Source organism: Miscanthus floridulus, chromosome 15 (assembly GCF_019320115.1).
Source record: "Miscanthus floridulus cultivar M001 chromosome 15, ASM1932011v1, whole genome shotgun sequence".
Lineage (NCBI taxonomy): Eukaryota > Viridiplantae > Streptophyta > Magnoliopsida > Poales > Poaceae > Miscanthus > Miscanthus floridulus.
Genome location: NC_089594.1, coordinates 61,681,941 through 61,703,944, shown reverse-complemented (window position 1 = coordinate 61,703,944; position 22,004 = coordinate 61,681,941). Strand labels below are relative to the sequence as shown.

The 22,004-nt window shown below is 40.2% G+C and overlaps 1 pseudogene; it reads left to right on the top strand.

Annotated features, from left to right (window-relative positions):
- Positions 1-258: 258 nt before the first annotated feature.
- Positions 259-21,681, top strand: LOC136507535 (probable prolyl 4-hydroxylase 3; annotated as a pseudogene).
- Positions 21,682-22,004: the final 323 nt, after the last annotated feature.

Here is a 22,004-nt window from a genome sequence, read left to right as displayed (position 1 = left end):
CAGAAATCTATATATATGGGAAGTTAAATTTGAGGTTTATTATTAGTTATTATTACCTTCTCCACGCACTACTACCATATATCAGTCAGCCCCTTTGACAATGACAGGTAGCCTAACTAGCTAGATAAACTAATCGTTAATAATAATACACTGAGCAATTATGTGCTCCGATAAACAGCCCATGATGATAAGAATTTTATGGACGCCACGATACTATTATACCGATTCAACAAATTCCTCTACACAGGACCTGCAAAGATGCCACCGAAAAAAGCAAGGCTCTGGACGGAGGAGTTGTCGTCGGAGCCCACGCTAGGCTGTACCACAACTTCCTTGTGAGTCCCTTGCCTCGTTCCTTTCTATTATTACGCGAAAAAGACCATATGATGTCCTACATGCAATCTTATTACACTGGTTAATAATTTGGAGATCACGACCGAGTTGTTTTTCTTTGTTGCTACAGGACACTGGTCGTTCATAGAATTGGTTGCAGGATACGGTATTTTTTTCTTTGCTCTAGGTACACTGGGCGGTGTCTTACATGAAAGAAATTAGTGTCCCACAACCCAGAAAAAATATTTCAGTGTCCCACAACCAATTTCACATAAGTGGAGTGTCCCACAGAAAAATTTTCCTTTTTTTTTTGTATGTTGATGAAATCTTAGTTGAGGAGTGGGGGCAGCAAAACACCAAACCACTGTTAGTTGATGCTCGTGCGATCGAATTTGCTTAGCTGCCTGCGACACCACCAGCTCATCAATCGCCCCTCTTCCACTGAAATTTACATGTGATTTAACTTATTTACGAATTAATCCTATCCCTAATGTTTTTGTACACTTATGATAGATGCACAAAAGAACATAGTGGGACGATATTATCACTACGTAGAAAAAGGTTTTTAGGGGCGGCCGGTAACCCTCTGTAGGGGCGGTTTTGCCAGCCGCCCCTATGAAAGGGTGGCTAAAAATCACTGATTTGTAGGGGCGATTCTCAGGCCGTTCCTATAAATCGATTTGTAGGGGTGGCTGGTGTTATCAGTCGCCCCTACAAATCGATTTGTAGGGGCGACTGGTGTTATTAGCCACCCCTACAAATCTGATTTGTAGAGGCGGCTGGATATTGAACCACTCCTACAAATCAATTTTCAGAAACCACAAAAAAAGGGGCAAAAAAATAGCAAATTTTTTTAATCGAGGAGGTCCCCATCGGCAGCTACACACACCCTCACTCTATGGTTGCAGCATTTTTTCACGATTTTTTCACACTTTGCGTCAGCCGGGATTCAAACGGGCGACCTCTCTCTCGCACCATCTCCTCTACCACTACACATCACATTCACTTGTGTCCACAATCCATTTTGATTCCCCATGTATTATACAAAACTGAGCATAAATTGATTGTTTGAGGCCCTAAACTAATTCAAATGAAAAAAGTTGTCAACTACAAAGTTTTATAACTTTTCGAGATCTACAACTTTTATTTTGGTAGTTTCTCCATCCGAGGTCACTTATAAAATTTGAATTTCAAATAATAGAAATTCGAACGTAGTTTTTCATGACAAGATGGTTTCAAATGAGAAAGTTATCAAGTATAAAGTTTCATAACTTTTCAAGTCTACAACTTTCATTTTTATTGTTTGTCCATCCAAGGTCGTTTAAAAAATTCAAATTTTAAATTTTTGGAAATTCAAACGTAGTTTTTCTTGACAAGATGATTTCAAATCAAAAAGTTGTCAACTACAAAGTTTCATAACTTATCGAGATCTACAACTTTTATTTTGGTTGTTTCTCCATCTGAGGTTGTTTACAAAATTTAAATTTCAAATTTTAGAAATTCAAACGTAATTTTTCTTGACAAGATGATTTCAAATTAAAAAGTTGTCAACTATAGAGTTTCATAACTTTTCGAGATCTATAACTTCTATTTTGATCATTTATTCATCCGACATAGCGGTAGTAATATTGTTCACAAATGTTACATATCCCTCTTATTGTTTATGAAACTATAAGAGAGATATGTAAATTCTGTGAACAATGTTATTACCACTTTATCGGATGAAGAAATGACCAAAATAAAACTTATAGATCTTAATAAGTTCTGCAACTGCTATGTTCATGATTTTTTCATCTAAAATCAATTAGTGTTCCAAAATAACGTTGGGCCTTCTTTATGTGCTCCTCTAGATAGTGTTCCTCTTTTGCCCCTCTCTTTTTTTCTATTTTTTGGACTATCGTTTTTTGGGAAATTTTAACTTTTTCTTTTTCTTTTTTTGATATTTTTCCTTCACTTAGGAGCACAAAAGAAGTAACCACAGAAAATATGAGCTCAAACAAGTGAAAGATGTGGCCTATGGAAATTTCAGAAGACGTGCTCAAAATCGACAAAAAGCTTGTGACCACGAAAAGATGATCTTGTGATCAGTTTTTGACCAATTTAAAATTCTCCGACCCCAACAAAGCAAGGATGGACGGATCCAAAAAAATTTTTTGATCGATTTTGATATATGGAACGTCCAAATCGGAGTTCGTATGTGAAAACTAGGCCAGTTTTAAGAATTGGCTCCGAATTAGAGGACAAAACAGGAATAATAATTTAAAACAGTATTTTTAAGTAGTAAATGATCTCAACTGAAAAAGTTGTCAACTACAAAGTTTCATAACTTTTCGAGATCTTCAACTTTCATTTAGATTGTTTCTTCATCCGAGGTCGTTTACAAAATTTGAATTTAAGTGCTTACTTCGGCGTCTATTTGTAGAGGCACTTCATTGTTGAGCCATCCATACAAATCAATTTGTAGGGGCGACTGGATATTGAGCCGTCCCTACAAATCAATTTGTAGGGGCGGCTGGATATCTAGCCGCCCCTACAAATCGGGCCATTTGTAGGGACGGCTGATAACACCGGCCACCCCTACAAATTTATTTGTAAGGGCGGCTCATTTAGCAACCATTTGTAGGGGCGGCTCTATCACCAGCCGCCCCTACAAAAAGAATCATCCTATTGCTAAAAAACATTTTTTACGTAGTGTATGGCGGCAGCACTACTGGCAGCTTACTTGAAACGTCTACTAGTATATACTAAGAGCCTTTTTTTAGCGGAGCAGGATGTACATTGTAATCTTTACCATCCTAATTTCATACAGTGTATATGAATGTGGAATGGGGAGGAACATGTTATGTTTATCATTTTTTTTTCTACTTATTCTCACTTGACAAATATTTTCAACATGTGTATATATGAAGTCATGTCTGTTTGGCTGTTGATTTAATTTAATGTCAGTACTAATTAATTTCTTGTTCATTTTCAACCTCCCTTTTGTTATTGTCGACTGTCTTTCCGTTCATTTTAGTTTGCTTCACCATGTAATCTCGTAACCACTGAATCCTACGCTATTCGTTCTCAGTCCAAGATAGAATGTGACCATCTGATTTCACTAGCAAAGCCTCGCCTGACGAGGTCGAAAGTAGTTGATCCCCTGACCGGAGGGGGCAAGGATAGCAGGTTTGAGCATTGCCTAAATTCCAATTTCAGGAAATGTTACAATGTTGCATTACCTGTGTGTGATACTCATTTTGCTTGATGGCGATATATGCAGTAGCCGAACAAGTTCAGGAATGTTTCTTACAAGAGGGCAGGACACAATTGTTCGTACAATTGAGCAAAGGATAGCAGATTACACCTCGGTACCTATAGGTATGTACTTCATCCGGAAAAGATGCGATTCTAGAGTAGTACTCAGGTTTGATCAAGTTTTTAAGAAAATATCAGTATTATGAGATGAAATAAATGTCATTCGGTTAGTCATGAAAATGTCTTAATTGTTATATGTAGTATACATATTTTGTGTCATAAATTTGAATATACTCTGTTCTATAAATCTGGTCAAATTTTTAGTAGTTTGACTAACCTAAATTTGCATCCTTTCAAGATGGAGGTATTTTAATGTTGATGTGTTTTCCTACTATTCCATGGAAAAAATATTTAGTATACTCACTACGTTTGATGTTTGGATGGTGTTGTTTGATAGAGCTAAGGGCTTGTTTAGATCACAAATGGATTATTATAATCAGGATTATACATAGGATTATTATAATTAGGATTATAGATTATAATAACCAGAGTGTTTGTCTCAAAATAATATGATGATTGATTATTGGTGGGTTAAAGTGAGAAATTTGTATTTTATCCTTTTTAGTTTGATAAGTTGGACAATCGATTCTCTATAATCTGGCTTCACCTGGATTATGGGATTATGGTAATTAAGATGTTTGATCATAATAATTCATCATATAATCAATCTCTTATGTCGCTCTACTTTTGTAGAGAATGGAGAGGGCCTTCAAGTTCTCCACTATGCAGTTGGGCAGAAGTTCGAGCCTCACTTTGAGTACACCGACGGTAGTTCCATCACCAAAGTAGGAGGACCTCGTATGGCGACTTTTCTCATGTATCTGTGAGTATTATTATCGGTGACTAAATAAAAAAAATGTGAGAATGACGTTTTCTTCATGGTGATATTTTTTTTATGAAGCTCGGGATGTCGAAGAGGGTGGTGAGACTGTTTTCCCTAACGCGACAGCGAAAGGCAGCGCACCGTCGGCAAAGAGGGGCACTACGTAAAAAATATTTTTAGCAACGGGACGAATTTTTTGTAGAGACGGCTGGTGATGGAGCCGCCCCTACAGTGGCGTGCTCGGGAGCCCAGACACCAGCCGCCCCTACAAATAGAACAGCAGGGGCGGCTGGTGATACGAGTCACCCCTACAAATGGGTCTGATTTGTCAGAGCGGCTCACTCAACAGCCGCCCCCGGTGTTTCTATTTGTAGGAGCGGCTGGTGATTGAGCCGCCCCTACAAATGCCCCCGTATAAAATACCTCCGATTTGTAGGGGCGGCTCAATCACCAGCCGCCCCTACAAATAACCCACATATAACACAACTGCAGCACTTTCTTCCTTCTCGAGTCACTCACTCCAACCCGTGAAAGAAAGATGGGGAGGTGTTGGGCACCTCCCAAAAATTGCTCTACTAGGGGGGGGGGTTTTGGTCTTAAATCCTTTGGTGGAGAGGTTGTAGAAGGTAAGAAAATGCTATTCCACACTTTTTTAAGTTTTAATGGTTGGTTAGTGAGTAATTAAAGTTTTGTTTTTCTCTCTCTTCTATGGTGCTTGAGCTATTTATGAAGCAAATTAGACCCAAGTTTGAAATGTACTAGGGTAAATTAGGGAGGAGAACAAGATCATACCCTTATTTGGTCCATGTTTCTTAATTTTAGTGAACAATTAGTTAGTTTTATGCATGTTTCATGTACATGTAGATCTAGATCTAAGGTTTGATTTTTTTTATTAATTTAGTTTTTGTAAATTTATGTTTGATAAAATTGGACTAGGGTTTGCATGAAAGATATTGGGTAAAGTATAATTGTTGCTAATTGTTGTCTTTGAAATTGTTTATTGTAATCAATAAATATGTATTTTAATTATTTATGGATAAATGGACCATTAATTAATTTTCCTCTACCATGGTGTGTTTGTATGCTTCATGTAATTATATTAGATTTATATTCATATATATCTGAAGTATATACAATTATTCTCAAGTAATTATTAATTTGATTCATTTTTATATATATCTGAATAAGTAGTCATTTAATGTTTGTTTTGTTGTTGTTGTAAAAAATGGAGTACAGGAACTCTTGGATGTATGGTTCATTAAGGTTCAAGGCAGGTTTCCGTGAAGAGGTGGATAAATTTATTGAAGCCGCAAAGAAGCATGCAACGACATTGAAAGAGAATAAGGATACAATTATTTATCCCTATAAAGATTGCAAGAACCGTATGACATAGACAGATGTGACTATCATCATATCACATTTGATTATGTGAGGATTTGTTGAGGACTACACAGTGTGGATTCATCATGGTGAAACGGTTATTATTAATGATGAGGATGAGGAGGAATACGACGACGAAACCATAGAATCCCTATCCCAATATTCAGCAGAGCTTGATGCACAAATGGATTTTGAGTTTGGCAATGAACAAGGTGGTGATGCTGGTGGTTGGGATGGTAACGACGAAGGTGGTGCCAATAATAATGGTGGAGCACGTGTCAGGGATGAAGATGATTTGGAGGACATGATTCGAGCCCTTAGACCAAAGATTTTACTAAATAGCCCGAAAGGTATAGAAAATTTAGAAAGGGTGATAAAAGCATTGAAGGAGACTGTATATGGTATTGAAAAGGGTTGTCCGACACATTGGACATTGCTACGTTTTGTGCTTGAGCTGCTCATCCTGAAGGCTAAGTACGGCTGGTCAGACTGTAGTTTCAATGATCTATTGCATCTCTTGTCAAGGGTGCTGCCACAACAAAACTCAATTCCCGCCAACACATATCAAGCGAAGAAGGTCATAAGTCCATTGACAATGGGGGTTGAAAAAAATCCATGCATGCCCCAACCACTATATACTTTTTCATGACAAAACGTTCAAGTCACTGGATAAATATCCCCGGTGTGGGGCCAGCCAGTACAAGAACAATAACCTTTACGGTGGGGACGAAGCCTCCATGGGAAAAAGATAAATAAGAAGGGTACAAAAAAGGTGGTACAAGAATCTCAGCCCCCAGAGGACACTCTATTAGGCAACGATACAAAGCAAAGAAGAATTCCTACCTTGGTAATATAGTACCTACCAGTGACCGACCACTTGAGACGTATCTTCCTAAACCCTAAAGAAGCCGCACTCATGATATGGTGGGATGATGAGCGCAAGGTGGATGATGATAAGATTGCACACCCGGCTGATTGTAGTCAGTGGCAAAGGTTTGATGAGAAGCATAAAGAATTCAGCGATGACCCAAGGAATATACGGTTTGGCTTGAGCACTGATGGAATGAATCCATTCAATGAGAGGATGAGTGACCACAACATATGGCTAGTGTACAACATCCCAACATGGTTGTGTCAGAAAAGAAAGTACCTTCTCCTCACTATTCTTATTTCTGGCCCTAAACAACCAGGCATTGATATAGACGTGTTCCTCGAGCCTTTGATGTAAGAAATGGAGAGGCTATGGAGGCATGGGGAGCAGATGTATGATGCATTTCGAAAGGAGGACTTCATATATAGAGCAATAATATTTGTTACTATCAATGATTACCCCATGCTGTTTGCTTTGTCTGGACAGATCAAAGGGAAGACGGGATGCTTGGTTTGCTTGAATGGTACTATATGGGTGTACCTAGATGCATCTAAGAAGATAGTTTACCTAAGGAACCGACGCTTCTTAAAGACAAGTCACAAGTACCACAGTAAATTGTTCTTTAGATTTTATGACAACACCCCAGAGAATGAACCCCCTCTGGAGAGACGTCATAATAGAGAACACGTGTACAGAATGGTGAAAAACATACATGTCATCTATGGAAAGAAGAATCTGGATAGGACAAATAGAGATAGAAGCACACCTCCTGTCGAAGGCGTACCTTTCAAGAAACAATCGATCTTCTTTTAGTATCTACCTTATTGGCCAGACTTGGAGGTCCTCCATGCCATTGATGCTATGCACGTGCAGAAGAATGTCTTTAAGAGTCTCATTGCTACCTTGATAGACACAGGCAAGTCAAAGGATGGTCTGAAAGCACGGAAAGATATGGTGCAGCTAAAAGTGATGCCACAACTTCACCTGGTACTTGAGGCTAATGGAAAATACACTCTGCCCACAGCGTGCTTCAACCTAACACCAGACGAGAAGAGAGCTATATGCACTTTCCTGAGGGGGATCAAAGTCTCGACTTGGTTTTTAGCAAATGTGAAGAAGCTAGTGTCGATGAAAGACTTGTCAATAAAACACTGCAAGGCTCACGATTGCTATGTGATGCTGATAGTATTTCTACCTATTGCAATCAGGGCTATAAAGCTAGAGTTCTTGAAATGGCCATCACCCGCATGTGCTACTTCTTTTTGAAGATCTCACAAAAGACGATTGGCAAGCAAGAGCTGAGTGACCTATATAAATTTATGGTGGAGACACAAAACCAACTAGAGATGTGTTTACCTCCTGCTTTTTTTATATAATGCCACATCTTATGATTCACATGGTTCATCAGATACAGGCGCTGGGCCCTTGCTACTTGCATGAAATATGGTCCTACGAGTGGTTCATGTCGGTTCTAAGTCGATACGTGCATAATCAAGCATACCTAGAGGGCTCCATGATAGAGGGTTACAATACTGAAGAAGTCGTCGAGTGCTGTCAAGAGTACCTAAAAGTACAAAAAAGGATTGGTAAACCCGATTCTCGTCACAAGGGTAGGCTGGCTGGGAAGGGCACCAATGGTAGAAAAGTGTTCATCGATCATGATTACAAAGAGGTGAGTCGGGCGCATTACAGTGTCTTGCGGAGTACACAACTGATACAACCGTACATTGATAAACACTTGGCTATCATTATGGCAGAGAGAAATGGCCGTTCGGATGATTGGGTCATAAAACAACACAAGCAACGACTAACTACATGGTTGAAGGACCAAAACATATCGCCTAGAGAAACCATAGACTCTATTATCATCAGTAGGTTGGCGGAGGGGCCATTGAGATAAGTGATATCTTGGAATGCTTATGACATCAATGGGTATACATACTATACCCACGCAAAGGATAGTAAATATGTGAACCAAAATAGCGGTGTTCGAATAGAGGCTCTCGATGCATTGGGGTGAAAGATCCAATACTTTGACATCATTGAAGAGATATGGGAACTTGACTATGGAAGGGATATAACGGTGGCCCTGTTTCGATGCCGCTAGATCAAACAACACCAACTGAATGAGATTGGATTAAGAGTCCTGGACCTAGAGAATCTAGGCTACCAAGATGACCCTTGGATGCTTGCTTTACGTGTCACACAAGTTTTCTATATGTTTGACCCACTAAGTAACCTCCCCCCGAAGAAGAAGACAAAGCACGTGGTTGCCTTCAGGAAACAACACATTATTAGAGTTGATGGCGTTGACGATGTTGAAGCTTACAATAACTACAATGAGATGCCGCTATTCACAGACTTTCCTAAAAAGATCAGTGTTGTGGAAAAGAACCTACCCAAAGACATATTGCCATGGGAACGAAAAGGTATCAAGGAGAAAGTCGTTACAGCGGGCTAGCTAGTTGTTGAACGTGGAGTGTTTGTGTAAGTATGTGTTTGTAAGACTTCATTTATGCATACGTGTGAGACTATATATTTATGTATGTATGTAAGACTACATATTTTTGTATATATGTGAGACTACATTTATGCATATGTGTGAGACTACCCTTTGCAACATCCAGATGAATCAATTTGAACATCCACTATATTACTACTAAAACTTTATGAAATCACTTAACACTTTATAAAATGAAGAAATGACCAAAATAAAAGTAGGAGGTCTTGACGAGTTATACAACTTTTATATTCATCACCTTTACAGCTGAAATCATTTTGTGTTTGAAAATCAGGTTTGAAGCTATCATTTTCTGAAATTCAAAATTTGAATTATTCAAAATTAGTGACAAAGATAGATGACTAGACTAAAATGATAGCGCATGATTTTAGAAAATTTTAGGAAAAAACCATTACATTTGGAGTTAGTATGAGGGAGAAAAACTAGTTACAAGTTTCAGCCACAGATTAAAAAGAGAAATCACACTTGTTCATCATTGATCATTATGAACAGTTGTGATTTTTTTAAATCTCTGGGATAAATTTGTAACTAGTCTTTCTTCCTCATACTAACTCCAAATGTGATGGTTTTTTTTCCTAAAATTTTCTAAAATCATGCCCTATCAAGTTAGTGTGTTGATTTGGTCATCCTTTTCATTTGACAAAGTTTGAGCACTTCAAATTTTCAAATTTCAAAAATGACAAGTTCGAATGAGATTTTCAACCATTAAATGATTTCAGCTGAAAAAGTGATGAATACCAAAGTTGTATAACTCATCAAGATCTACAACTTTTATTTTGATCATTTCTTCATCTGACAAAGTGATAGTAAACATTGTTCACAAATCAACATGTTTCTCATATAGTTCATGAAACTATAAGTCATATGTGAATTTGTGAACAATGTTTATTAATACTTTGTCATATGAAGAAGTGACCAAAATAAAAGTTGTAGATAGTGATGAGTTCAACAACTTTTATGTTCACGACTTTTATTGTTGAAATCATTTAAGGTTTCAAAATCTTAGTTTGAAGTTGCCATTTATTGAAATTCAAAATTTCAACTATTCAAATTTGGTCAAATAAAATATGATCAACATAAAAGTTGTACATATTGATGAGTTCTACAACTTTGGTATTCATGAGTTTTTCATCTGAAATCATTTACTCTTTAAAATATTGTTTCAAGTTGAAATTGTTTGAATTTCAAATTTTGAATCGTTCAAACAAAGTCACATGACAAGATGACCAAAATAAAAGTTGTACATGTTGATGAGTTATACAACTTTTATGTTTACAATATTTTCATTTTATTTCATTTAATGTCATAAAATTGTAGTTGGAGTTTTAAAATTCAAAATTTTAATTTTTGTTTTTTTGTTTTCTATATTGTTTTGACTATAATTATTTATATATATATTTCTGCATATATAGAATAATACAAAACATTATATTTGTGCATATATACAATTATTTTTATATTACTTTGTGTTTTGTGATATAAAAAATACAGAATTAATAATTTAAAAAAATAGAAAATATTTGTAGGGGCGGTTGGATCAGGAACCGCCCCTATAAATGCATTTGTAGGGGCGGCTGGATCAGGAACCGCCCCTAGAAATCGGCCTGAGTATAAATACAAGGGTGCACGGGTGAAAACCTGTAGGGCGCTCTCTTCTTCCTCTGACGCTGTCAGGCTACCCACTCCTTCCCCGACGCCCCGCCGACACCGCCTCCCAGACCTCTCCCGACGCCCGTGCCCCCTCTCCGCACCCCCGGACCTCTCTCGATGCCCGCGCCCCCTTCCTGCACCTGCGTGCCCCCTCCCCGCACCCAACCGGCGACGCTAGGGTTTCCGACCTTGAGGTGCCGTGGGCCTGCTCCCCGCCCTCCCGTGGCCCAGGTGTGTCGGCTGTCTGTGCTCCCTCTCGCGGCGAGTGGCCACGGTGCCCGAGCTCTCCGGTGTCCGCACTCCTTCCCTACCGTCCACACCTCCAATGGTGAGCGGCCTCCGCGCACCTCCACCGGCATCCGCACTCCTTCCGGTGCTCTCCGGTGAGTGTGTTGATGCTTTCTTCCAGCTCTTTGCACTGTTTTTTTGTTTTTCCTTCAATGGCTCAATCAGCAGCAGTGACCTCTCATCATCATGGCTAGTTCGTTAGGCATGTTCTCCTTGGTGGCATTGAATGGATGTGTTGAATTTAAATCTATTTGTTTTTCTTTGTATATGAGTGCTGCGACAAGTTGCATTGGCTAGTGTTTTGGATCAGTGCTAAATTATGCCACTACAAATGCCTTCCTTTTTTTGGTTATGGATAGTTTCCCCTGGTAAATAGATGGTTGATTTTGAAATTAATAAAGCCTGAATTTTATCCTCACTTTTTTTGGTTGTCCATCCTTTGTACTGTCATGTAGTATTAGGAGCATGAGATTCTCTCAAAGGGGAACAATGCTATGAAATCATGTGGAATAGTAATGAATAGTGATGTATGGATACAAAAGTTGCATTGGCATTCTTCACTTCTTCTAGGTTCCTTGAGATAACAATATTAATGAATATTCAGTTTCGCTGATTGCTCTTTACATCCCAATTTTTTTCCCATCCATATGACCCAAACCTTTTGTCTGTGATTTTGTAAAATATCTTAGTTGTCTTTGGAAACTTAGGAAACTCAATCTCTCACAGTCACTAATCAACAACTTTGATGTTAGTGTTTTTTATGCATGCGGCATGACCTAAGCACCAGTTCTGTGTTTTGTTTGAGCTTATCTATTGAAGCAAGCTAGTAATTGTCACAAAAAATAAATCAGTTTGTATTAAATCAGGCAACATCTAATAGTGTGCACATTCTAATGATAATGTGTAAAACATTGAAATTTTGAGGTGCCTCAGGTGGTGTTCCATTTTTAAGCTCTTACTTGAACATATAAGTTAAACCTAATGTTGCAGTGGGGGATTACACAACATGCACCAATATTTTTTTATATTTATTTCTAGTGCAATCTTTCTTTACATTGAGGCATTTGGCCACTGGCATTGAGGCGACCAAAAAATGACATGCACCTAGGAATTGAGGCGACCCACTGGCAGGATTTGGCCACCAAAGCTGTTCTACTCCTTACTTTTATCATTGCAGCAAGTAAATTGTCTAGGTGGGTAGTATTTGGGGAGTTCCCTGAACAATGTGTAGAGGGGAGGGGAAGATTTGGGTAAATGATTTTTTGTGTATCATGCCTGTTCGGTGTCCTATAGGCAGAGTTTGTCCAAAGAATAAATGATATTGCGAAAAACAGAGCTGTGTTTGAAGCATGATAAGGGTGCTTTTGGTAACTGTCTTTGACATTGCCACTCATGTGACCCAGCTGTAGAACTATTTATCATAGGGATAGGTTCTCATGTGTGCAAAGGGCACAAGGCATCTCTCATGTAGTTGGCATGACATCCTGGTGTTAATGTTTGCCTTTGTAGCACTCTTTGCACTGCACCTAGCCTCACATTTTTTTTACTATTAGCCTTGCTATTTTTCATTGCTGTGATATGTTTTGAACTGTTGTCCGAAATCATTGATTTGCCCATGTACCAGTGACATATGTGCTTGCTCTTGAATTTAACATGTATTCAATTAATCAGTCTTTACTTCAATTTCCTGTATTTGTTTGATGCAGTACATTATACCATGAACTAGTTGCCAACTGGCACACTCGCAGGAATTGTTCTAGCGTGCTTTAACAATGTATTATACATTGTATCACCAACATCATCATTATGAACAGCTACCCTTTCCACAGTGTTGTGCGGCTAGAGCAGTCTGTGGCTTGTCATTTTTATAAGCCACTACAGCTTGGTGTTCTTGTGAGAAAAAAACCTCAACTTGTTTAATTTCCAAATTTGGCATCTAGTTCAACCTTCTGTATAACTGGGCCTGTAAATAACTATAAATTCAACTTTCCTACCTAATTTAATGGACTATAAGTTCACACATTTTTTGGTAGTTCTGCATGTACATGAAAGTTCTACGTAGCTACCTATCACATTGCTGGTTTCTCTTCCAGTTTGTTAAAATGAAAACTTCATAGTACACCTTTTTCTTAGGAACATAGATAGTTGTCTTTCTATAATAACTGCTAGTCTCTTTTATGTTTTGAAACCTTTTTCTTGGGAATATAGATAGTTGATTTTTATTTTCATTGCTTGCTGGTTGTCCTCCTCCTCTCTCTACTTACTACTACTGCTACTTATTATCTTCTCCTAACTGCTATTGCTTTCCTAACTGTGGCTGCTGGCTGTGGGCTGCGGGCTGCTGGTTGGTCTCCTACAACTCTCATTACTACTACTTGCTGTCCTACTACTGCTCTACTACTCCATAGTCTCTACTCTCTACTACTATTCTCTCTTACTATGTGGCTGGTGGCTACTAATCTTCTCTGTACTTGCTGTCTGCTCCTAGTACTTGGTGGCTGCTGGCCAACTACTCCTACTACAACTTGCTACTCCTACTACTCCTCTCTCTACTTACTACTATTGCTACTTATTATCTTTTGTCTTCTATCAACTCTTACTACTAGTGGCTGCTGGTTGGTCTCCTACAACTCCTATTACTACTACTTGCTACTCCTACCACTACTCTACTACTATACTATCCTCCTGCTCTTCTCCTACTACTCTACCACTCCTCTTCTACTACTACTCTCCTCTACTCCACTCTACTCCTCTCCTCTCCTAAGTAGTTGTTGCTTTTTTGCTACTTCTACTACTTCCCTACTACTACTGTTTACTACTTCTACTTCTGTCTTCTATCAACTACTTGTACTTCTGTCAACTAATTCTACTACTTCCCTACTACTACTGTCTACTACTTCTGATTGTCCGATCCGCCTATCAGGTTCGGAAGATATTAAGCATATGATGTTCATGTGTGATCGAGAAAAGTCAGTATGGCAGCTGTTGCTTTTTTCGGGAAGCAGCACCTGCTTTTTTTGCCAAATCTCCCCTCTCCTCTATTTTTGCCACCTTTCCTATCCTCTATGTTTGAGAAGCAGCAGTTCCTTTTTTACACCTTTTCCTCTCTATGTTTGTTAAGCAACTGTTGCTTTTTTTTGCCAAATCTATCCTCTCCTCTCCTCTCCTTTGTTTTGCTGATGATGAAATTGTCCAAGTCTATACATGAAAGGATCTAGGATGTCGCCTAGAGGGGGGGTGAATAGGCGTTTCTGAAAAATCAACACCTTTAAAAGCGGCAACGATTAGTAATAGGAGTTTCCAAAATGGAAACTCCAAATCAAAGTAATACAACCCCTCATAAGTTAGCCACAAAGTATATAAAAGATACTAGATAAACCTAGGGAGCCAAACAACGGCAACCAAAGAGTTGAATCAAAATGCACTAGTCAGTTAATGTCGGAAGTCCCGACAGTTTGGGTCAGAACTTCCGACGTGTCAGAAGTCCCGATGTTTGGGTCAGAACTTCCGACGTGTTAGAAGTCCTGACAGTTTGGGTCAGAACTTCCAACGTAAACTGTCAGCACTTCCGACCCCTACGGGAAATGAACTACAAGTGCTAAAATGAACTTTGTGATGTCGATAACTTACAAACCCACTTCCTAGTGGTAAGGTAAGGTGTTGGGTCACTCTCTTGACGTTGATAAGCCACCACTCCATAGATCGAGGCCCAAACCCTAAGAAATAGCTAGAGAGAGGAAGATAACTAAATACATGTAAATTCAAGCAAATCACAACAACAACAAGCACGCAGGAGACAAGAATTTATCCCGAGGTTCGGTAGCCCCACAAAGGAGCTCCTACGTCCTCGTTGTTGAGGTGACCACTTTGGTCGGAGTCTCTTCCACCTCCTTGCCTCACTCAAGGATACCACAACGGTCACTTGAGTTTCTTCACTAGAAAACAAGGGTAATACAAACTTCCCAAGGCTCTTCCACAAGATGGAAGCTCTTGGGCGACGCCTCGCCGGCTAGGGGAAATCCCCAAGAGTAACAAATGCAAATCAAACCGGCTTGACGAAGAAATCAAGTGCTCAAGCTTGCTCAAAGTGTTTTTCTCACTCAATCCACTCTCCAATCACTCAAACCCTTTGGGAATCAAAGTTGGAAGCAAAGGAGTGAAGAGAGGGGAGCCTAGAATGCTTGGGGGCTGTTTTGGCTGAGTGTTCGTTGCAATGAAGTGAGTGGGCAACGGTTAGAATCAAGGAGACGGGTATATATACTCCAAGGCAAAAACTAACCGTTCAGATCTACGTTGGGAGTTCCGACGCAGATCTCGGGACTTCCGACGTATGAAGAAAACACTGTTCATGCAAGGTCAAAGTCCACCCGAGACAGCCAACGTCGGAACTTCTGACGAACATCGGGACTTCCGACGGTCGGAACTTCCAACGAACATCGGGACTTCCGACGTGCACAGTCAACAGGTCAGTAGAACCATCGATGCCAGGACTCCCGGCTTGGGTCGGGACTTCCGATTGTCGGGAGTTCCGACTCACGTCGGAACTTCCGACGTCCACAGTCATCGCACAGGCAGTGACTGGGAGTCAGCACTTCCGACAAGAGTCATGACTTCCGACTGTCGGGAGTTCCGGCTTACGTCGGGACTTCCAACACCGACAGTCACAGAAAATTATTCTTTATGCTCGTGAAGTGCTAGAGTGTCTCTCTTTTGATTTAATTATTATACTTGAGCACTCTATCTTCCTCAGACCACCTAAACTTGCATCCCTCTTAATAGTATGGCATACCTATTAACTCAAGATCAAAAGAAAAAAGAAATTAAACCTTTTGAGTTGATCTTCTTTAAATTGATGTCGTGTCTTTCAATCTTCATCAAGTGAGGGTGCCAACATGTCAATATTGATCTTGTCACTTGAGCATAGCCATCTTGAGCACGTGACTTGATTCCATTCATCAAATATGAATAACTCCAAATGCATCAAGTCACTTTAATCAACTTGTCCAATATAGATTTAATCCTTCACATCAATATGATCATCTTAGCTTGATTAGTACCTCAACTAAATGCAAGTACTTTCTTCTTCACCCTAGATAGGTTCTTTGGCCACCAAGCCGTCGCTTGCCCTTCACCCTTGCTTAGTATCTCGAAGCCTTTCCTTGCTATCTTCACCATCTCAAGCCATTAAGTCACATCTTGTGTTGAATCATCCATTCATATGTATTGTTATCTTTTTCATTTCAATTTAGCAAGCTTCAAATATGAGACCATTCCATATGCAATCCCTTATGTCTCATTAATTAATACTCACGAGCTTGCTTTCACATAGTACATGAAAATCCCACAATAAACAAGCATTTGCATGAATTCCATTTGCATTGTTGTCTTGTGCTTGAACTAGATTGTTTATACAACAACACATCATTTTGGCTTTAATTAAGTACCTGTGAGATAACCTATTACCTATCCACACTTAGCAAACGGGTTAGTTCTTTAATCACGTTGTCATTCAATCATCCAAAACCCACTAAAGGGCTAGATGCCCTTTCAATACATTATATGGAATATGAGCTGATGATCAAGAACTTATGAGGAACTTGGCATCATTAGCAGTCGCCCCTACATTACCTTCTCCTCTCTTCTCTGTTATGATGCCTTGATGCTCCAAGTTCATGATCAAATGATGATTGACATGTTTCTAAGGCCTCTACTACTGCTACTACTCATTTTTTTATATATTGTTGTTTTATAGGACTACTTTGGTTTATATACCTTTTTAATTTCTTATACCTTCTCGCGTACCTAAAGCACACTTTCTTACATCTATTAGAACAAAGCGCGAAATAATGTCGTGGATACCAGATAGTGTAGCTCGATGCCTCGAGCATGATGAGCAGCCAACCTATGAGGAGCAAGCACTAGAGGACCAGCTAACTCAGGAGCAGTTCGATAATGAGTTAGAAAAGGATTTAGAAGTGATGCTTACTCAGGAGTAGTGTGATAAGGAGGAAGGGGAGCAGAAGGAAGAGCAGGAGAGGCTGCTGAAGGTGAAGAAGAAGAGAATGATGATGATGATGACTCAGAAGAGGGATATGAAAGTCCCAAGGATCCTTTCCCACGTGAAGCCAGAAGGAGGCCAACGAAGGAAGATTTGGACAAGGATTTTGACCCGAATGAGGAGATAGGGAAAAAGCCTTAGCTTGTAAATTTTGCTAAAGCTTTGGCTGTGTTACCTGTGCTAACACTTTGACCTGTCGTATATATAGGTCCCTCCTAAAACTCAGAAAAGACAACATCGACGTCCGTGACATCTCGCTGGACAAGATGGAGTAGAGGAAAGGAGAGCAGAGGCAACAGCCACAGAGACGGATCACGATGCCTCTACTCCACAACCTCAAGACACAACCACGACTACCATGCCTAAGAGGAAATGAGGGGATAGAAAAGGAAATCTATATCCAGATAAGGCATGCTATGTGATAATGGAGGTTGGGCCAGCAGGGGAGATCCTTGAGCCGAAGGAATTAAGAGGACGATTCCGTAATGTGATCGGGGCCCTAGTAAGAGATAAATTGAACCCAGCAATCCTTAACTAGAAAGAGGTACCAGAGAACAAAAAGAATAAACTATGGGATAGGCAGCTAAAGCTCAATTTTAGATTTCTGGAGGGTAAGCATGAACTGGTAAAAGAAATGCTTTCATGATGATGGGAGAGTCATTCCGACGTTGGAGGTCGGAGCTCAACACGAAGTATATCAAAAAGGGGTTAACTCCCTTCAATGAGTTCGGCAAAATAACTCCTAGTCAATGGGAGGAGCTCGTGGCTCAAAATACTTCACCAAAGGCATTGGAGCTCAGTGCCCGTAACACCGAGCTGGTGAAGAGGAACAAACACTACCATCATCTAGGCCCCGGTGGCTACTATGCCAAGGAAGAGCAGTTTAGAAAGATGGACGAAGAGGCCGCAGCTGCTGGGAATATTGATCTGATAAATTTGAAGGTATGCTCAAGGAATTAGATATATGCGAGGAGTACAGAATCATCCGGCGGTAATCTTAAGTTTAATAAGCCAGAGACCCAAGAGGCAGTATCAAGGATACTAAAATATGCTGAAGACAAGGAGAAGGGCTCATTCAATCCTTCCAGAGAGAGGGATGAGCTTTGCCTTGGCTTGGGAAACAAGGAGCACACAGGCCGCACTAGGGGGCTAGGGAAAAGGATGACCTAGAAGCAAGGATTCGAAGAGGACAGGCACATATAGAAGAAACATGGCAGAGACCGGGAGACTAATCTTGAGCTCCAAGTAAAGGCTCTAGTTGCAAAGGCGCTGGAGGAGTAAGGGCTGTCTACGGAGCCACGGATATTAGTGACGCCTGTTGGGAGAACAGGCATTAGTTGGCAGCCCTCTGAAAGTTCCTAGCAGCCAAGGTTCCACTGCAACCACAACCCCCATCGATCGCATACAGGAACCAACTAGTTACACCTTGGTGTTTCTCAGTGGCCTGGTAGAGCACTATGATGGAGGTGGCAACGGGTGTGGCACATCCTTCCTAGTGGCTTACACCACAATAGTAAGATACCGTCGGACTACACTAGGGTCGAGGTGCATACCTTGAAGCCCGAGTTCATACTATAGAGGATAGACTACTGTAACTCCCGAGGGACTGGTGTTACTTGGAGACGTTATGGGGCAGTTCATCCTCTGGCACAAACGGGATATTATATTGACTACTTCTTCGCCGCCTCCCCCTCTCCCAAATTTGGAGCAAGTTGTTGAGGTCGAGGAGATATTTTCATCGTCTCGTGACCACCACATTCCTAAGATACCACATTCTTCCCCGCCTCCTAGCAAGCATGTGCCTGATGAGATGCCACAACCTTCTTCAGCTTGTACCGAGCATGTGCATGATGAGATGCCACAGTCTTCTCAACAAGCACAACCGATACATGAACAACGAGTGCCTCCTGAAGAAGGTGATGCATAAGAAGATGAGGACGTGCCTGAATGGGAACTTTGAAAGAAGCATCCAATCACCATAAGGCTAGTTTACGTTCCGATGAAAGACGTCTTGTCGATGTCCAAGTGGTATTCCCATGACCAGTTCAAGCCTGAGAACCAAGTTAAAAAGTCCCATCACGGGGTTCTGAGGAGGCCGTCACTAGCAAACTCCACCAAATTGCAAAGCAGTATCCAAATATTGATGCCATCAAATGGTCAAAGGATTGCCCGAAAATATATGAAAGAGGCAAGCCCTTCCTACCAAACTGGGACATTCAGCGCCTACCACTTGGAATAAGAAGGTTCCATGATTGGTACTTTCGTGTTCTCCCAATGAGCATAGACCTCATACAAGCATGCTTCCCTACCGGCATATTTGGAAGCCCAGCTAGGAAAATTGTCTTTGACTTCAATGACATGCACACATGTTTTCACCTAGGAGAAATGGAGATGAATCTAATTCGCACATGGTTCCTGTAAGTCCTTGTCCTCCCTATATGATATGAATGTAATCTTTGAATTTTGTTGTAACTAACCCACTCCATGATTTGTAGAATGCAAGTGCACATTGTCAAACAAATGCCAAGTGTGAAAGCCGAGTGTCTATACCCTCAAGCTATAGCCCAAACAAATTTTAATTATCCTAAATAGTGGAAACTGGATGCCAAAGAGCTAGCTGCTGCAAAGACTCTTCGGGAGAAAGAGCACATCCATACAGCAAAACTAAGGGAAGAGTCCCTTAAGGTTGCGGCATACATTGCCCTGGCTTTCAAAACTCTCCAACAACACTCTACTATATGGCTACCATACAACTTCGAGTAAGTTCAACTCTATACTTAAAGCTTTGTTCGATATATTTTATTCGATGCAAAAGAGCTTATCTAGTTCTATGATTAAATCCATGCAGCAACCACTGGATTTGTATAGCCATTGATGTCGGGAGGAGCATGGCATGGGTCTTTGATTCAATAGATAGGGACCCGGTGACATACAAAGACTTCATATCGATTCTCAAGACGTATACCTATCGACTATCCTCATTAGCTTATATGTTTGTATACATACTTGTAACGTTCACTTTTGGATTATAACAAGTTGTATTTGCTAAAATGATTCGAACAGGACATTTAGGTTCTATGTCACTAATCATCATGGAAGGCAAGCTGGCTATAAAAACACTATGTGTGGTAAGTGTAACTTACTTCTTCAGTACTCCATTACATGGCTGTCAAAAACATTACTTAACATTTTCATATGCAAAACACACAGTGCCCCAAACAGAAGCCTGGGAGTGTACATTGTGGATACTATATATATTATATGATGAGTAACACTGGTGCCTACAGAAGACACCCCTTAAAGGTAAGTTTGAACCTCTTCACCCATAGTATAAAAACTTCAGTACATGGTATGAAAATACTAAACCGAAAATTGTTCTCTTCTAGTGGAAAGAAGAGAAAGGAATAAAAAGAGATCCATACAAGGATGACCAACTCTTAGAGCTCGTCGGCGATCTTTGCAACTTCATATTGAACCAGATTGTACACGTCAAAGACGTCTACCATGACCGAGAGTCTAACTTAGGTAGAAATCCTCAGTATCAACACCTTCGTGAGACTGAAAGACTAGCCCTAGGACGTTGATAACAATGTGTATGGAATTTGTATATTTAATGATGGATTGTATATATTCTTGTGAATTGAACTTGTAATTGTAGTTTATATAATACTCTTGTGCTTGTAGTCTAAGGGGTTCGAAACGCTGGTCGCGGGGCATTCGGCAACGCGAACGCGGTTCGGAACGTTGGTCGCGGAGCGTTCGGCAACGCGAACGCGGTTCGGAACGCTGGTCGCAGGGCGTTCGACAACGCGAACGCGGTTCGGAACATTGGTCGTGGGGCCTTCGGCAACGCGAATGCTAGATGGAATATGCGGAAACAAACAGTGTTCTGGTCAAATTTGAATTATAAATTTGAATTCTTTTACTGGAAAACGTACTGTAGTGGCAGTTCTAGATTAAACCGCCCCTACAAATAGGTATTATAGAGGCAGCTAGTACTACAGCCGCCCCTGTAAATCAATTTGTAGGGACTGCTGATACTACAGCTGCCCTTACAAATAATTTGTAGAGGCGGCCTGAGAACCGTCCCTACAAATAGTAGAGACGGTTTGGTAGGGGCGGCTGGCCAAACCGCCCCTACAAAGAGTTATAAGCCATCCCTAAAAATGGTTTCTACAGTAGTGGGGTATCTCTGTTAAACCCAAAATGGGAGATGCATTGCTTTTCTGGAGCATGAAGCCTGATGGATCTCGTGATCCCAAAGCATGCATGGTGAGTTTATATTACCCAGTAATCTTGCTGTTATGACATGTTTTTCAACATACGGTTAATTAAGCGTCATGCATGTATGCCATTGTATTCAACTGCAAATAATCCCTTTCAATTTAGCTGCAAGTCCAGTGATTAAAGGCGACAAATGGTCAGCGACAAAGTGGATGCACGTTAATAAGTACTATTAGATATGAGCGAGAAAGGTAGTATTTGCTCAGAAACTAATACAAATATTACTTGGTACAATTGGATGATACAATACAGTATTGCAGTTGAACTATCAGCCTATTCGCTTGATCGTATTTGACTTATAAGCCATGGCTTATCAACCAACGAACAGCATTTTTTCTTATACCAAACCAATCAATAGTATTTAGTATTTTTAGTTATGACTTATAAACCCAACCAGCCCAAATAAACAGGGCGTATGCTATTGCTCAATGTATTTTTTTAGACCAAAGACTTTGATGTCGTTTATCTCTAATGAAAGCGTCAACCTTCCCCATGTATT